At 43.9% G+C, this 3481-nt stretch overlaps 1 non-coding gene across 1 annotated transcript; it reads left to right on the top strand.

The window, feature by feature from the left end:
* The first annotated feature begins 3060 nt into the window (after positions 1-3060).
* On the top strand, positions 3061-3167 carry LOC128778518 (U6 spliceosomal RNA). Its single transcript, XR_008424084.1, has one exon. It is a non-coding gene; the product is annotated as a U6 spliceosomal RNA (small nuclear RNA).
* The last annotated feature ends 314 nt before the right edge of the window (positions 3168-3481 follow it).

Raw genomic sequence — 3481 nt, 5'->3', positions numbered from 1 at the left:
ATAAGCTGTCACCACCTATCAAGTTTCCCCCCTAGAGAGGGAGAGGCAGGAGACACACAAGGCAGTGAGTGAGTTAACCAAACCCAAGCTCCACTGGGTAATTGATAGTTTTTATGGTGTCTTTATCCTCAGACTCCTCAGATATCATATTTCCACTGGATTACCACATTTACATAACAGTGCAGGGTGAGAGACCCTGATAAATCTTCTCTGCACGGGGATGAATACAGTGGAAATGTACTTTGTTGACAGCGATTTGTTTTACTACACTACTGCCCTTCAATTTAGGGAGGAAAGAGCAAGGCTATTGCCCTATGAAGGGAGGGTGGAAAGGAGGGAAAGGAGAAAGAGAGGGAGGAAGAGGAGAGATCTGAAAAGACAGATGAATGAGAGGGAAGACACAGGGAGAAAGGGAGAGCTTTAGGCAAGATGGAAGGAAGGAAGGAAGGAGGGAAGGAAGGATAATAGCAATGAGAGCTCACTCTGTACTAGGCACTGTGCTAATCGCTTCCATGGATTAACTCCACTAATCCTCACAGCAACCCAGTGAGAACAGTCTGTTATTATCTCCATTGCACAGATGACAACACCCTAGTTGGGGGCAGTCTCCCGACACCCCATTCTGTTACCCCCATTTCATTTTCTTCATAGTATTTGCCACTATCTCCAATGGGGTTATTAACTCACTTAAGTCCTTATTGCCGTGTTCACAGCTCTATCCCCAGTACCTTGAGCAGTTTCTGACCCAAAGAAGATTCTCTATTTTTTTGTTTAATGTTTATTTATTTATTTTCAGAGAGATAGAGCACAAGCAGGAACAGGGCAGAGAGAGACGGAGACAGAATCCCAAGCAGACTCGGCACTGCCAGCACAGAGCCCAACATAGGGCTCTATCTCACGACCCATGAGACCATGACCTGAGCCGAAATCAAGATTTGGATGCTCAACCAACCAAGCCACCCAGGTGCACTCCAAGTAGATTCTTAATAAGAATACTTGTCATAGGAATGAAGGGATAAGAAGCTCCTGGGGAGTGAGCACCACCCTGCCTCCCACACAGGGTGATGTGATGGCAACAGTGGACTGAGGGCAGGTACTGGAGGTGCTCTCTCTTGCCATACACACGGAGGGAACTGTTATCAGCTGCTGTGTATTTAGTGAAGAAGAAATGCATTTTCTCCTCCATCCTTTCCAGCTGTTTTCTTTTTTTCTTTTTTAAGTTCCCTCAGATGTTCCGCCCCTTTCTGTCCCACAATTAATTCGGCATCCACTAATTGTATCCTCCTCACTTTCTGTCTCTTATTCTTTTCTTTTTTTCTTCCCTCTTGCTTCTCTTTCCCATGCTTCTCTTGAGAAGAGCTCATCCAAATGAATTGAAATTGGTAATTTCAGAGGTCAACTTCTACTGTTGCATGTCCAGTCTTGTCCCAAAGCCTTCTCCCTGCAAAGGGCATTTTTCTCAATCTATAAAATGGACAGAGTTTTTTTACAGGGTTTTTGAACCAGTGCTGGTGGGCCTGTGAGGGAAGGGTACCAGAACCACAGCACTGACCTTCCTACATCCTTATCCAGAGAAGCCTCACCAAAGCCTTGAGGCCACAGGAAGCTATTACCCAACAGAGAGCTATTTCCTGTCCCAGTGTATGTGCTATTTAATGTTATTTACAGTAAATATGAATCGGGAGATAACAAGCCTCGCTTTCCCTCTCTCTTTAGGATGTTGAAAGTTCCTCAATCCATTGAATAACAGCGTCTGCTGAGGGCATAAATGGCAAGGCCAATGGATAAGTGTAGGAGGACCATGTCACCACAGGGCTTGCAGTGTATCAAAGTGGCTAGGAATATGGGTCCCAAGATTCAGACAGCTTCGAGTTTGAAGTCTGGCTTCTCTATGAATACACTACAGGTGGCAACGGTGGAAGTTGGGTGTCAGATGAGTCCTATGGTATTTTCCCCAAATCAGGCATTCTTGCTAGGCCTACCAGAGCCTCCTGTACCAAATCCTTGTAGCACTTGGCCAGTCGAGGTGGGATTATTTCTTGCAGGAAAGTTCAACCCAACAGAGTATGTGCTCCTCAAAGTCAAGAACTCAGTTTTTTCTCTGTATCCCTAGAGCCAGGCCACATGCTGGACATAAAAGAAGGACAATGTCCAGACTTTCCTTTTCTTCCAGAAAATGGAAGGTACTTATTTTCTTCCTCAAGGACACTATTCATTGAGACTTTGATATGCTTAACACCTACTGTGTGCTACATACCCTAACTATGTTATCTTCTTTTATCCTCATAATGGTCCTTGAGTTAGGGACTGAGAGCATATGCATTATCTCTCCCCTCGACTATGGAAAGAGGCTCCTTCTGGAAGAACACTGAGTTCTTCTTCGTTTGATACCCAACTTCTATCCTTCCCATCTGCGGTATATGCATACAGCAGCCAGAGTGATCCTTTTAAAATCATGTCACTGTTCTGCTCAGAACCCTTCAATAGCTTCCCATTTCATCAGCATAAAATCCAAATCCTAACTATGCCCTACAAAACCTTACATTACCTCCTTAATCCCCAGTGCACAAGCTTAATGACCTCACGCCCTACCATTCTTCCCCTTGCTGCCTGACATATTCTTAAACATTGCTGTGTACACTCTTGCCTCAGGCCCTCCTGGCTGTCCCCTGTGCCTACAAAGCTTTACCCTGATCTCTCCATGGTTTGGACCCCTGCTTATTTCAAGTTTTGTTCAAATGTCACTGTATAAGGGAGGTCTTCCATGACTCCCCTGTGGTGATTTTAAAATATGTCCACAAAACCTCTGAGACTCCTCCCTTCAAGAGACAGAACTTCATCCCCCCCCATCCCCTTGAGTATTGGCTTGATTTAGTGTCTACTTTCTAAATAATAGAATACGGTAAAAGTAACGGCATGTGACTTGTAAGACAAGGTCATAAAAGGCATTGGGATTACCCTAGTCTGGCAATGAAAAACCATCAGGCAAACTCAAATGTGGGGACATTCTACATAATACCCGATCAGTACTCTTCAAAATTGTCAAGATTATGAAAAACAGTGCTTGCTTTGGCAGCACATATACTAAAATTGGAACGATTCAGAGAAGATTAGCACGGCCCCTGCACAAGGATGACACGCAAATTCATGAGGTGTTCCATGTTTTTGCCATCAGAGAAATGCAAATCAAAACTACAATGAGATATCACCTCACCCCTGTCAAAACGGCTAAAATCAACAATACAAGAAACAACCAGTGTTGGCAAGGATGTGGAAAAAAAGGAACACTCCTGCACTGTTAATGAGAATGCAAACAGGGCAGCCACTGTGGAAAACAGTGTGGAAGTTCCTCAGAAAGTTAAAAATAGATCTACCCTACAATCTGGCAACCTCATGACTTGGTATTTATTTACCCAAAGAAAACAAAAACACTAATTCAAAGGGATACATGCACTCCTAGGTTTATAGCAGTATTATTTAC

This window comes from Panthera pardus, unplaced genomic scaffold, assembly GCF_024362965.1.
Source record: "Panthera pardus isolate Hobbes unplaced genomic scaffold, ASM2436296v1 HiC_scaffold_2, whole genome shotgun sequence".
Taxonomy (NCBI): domain Eukaryota; kingdom Metazoa; phylum Chordata; class Mammalia; order Carnivora; family Felidae; genus Panthera; species Panthera pardus.
This window is presented reverse-complemented; position numbering and strand designations above follow the sequence as displayed.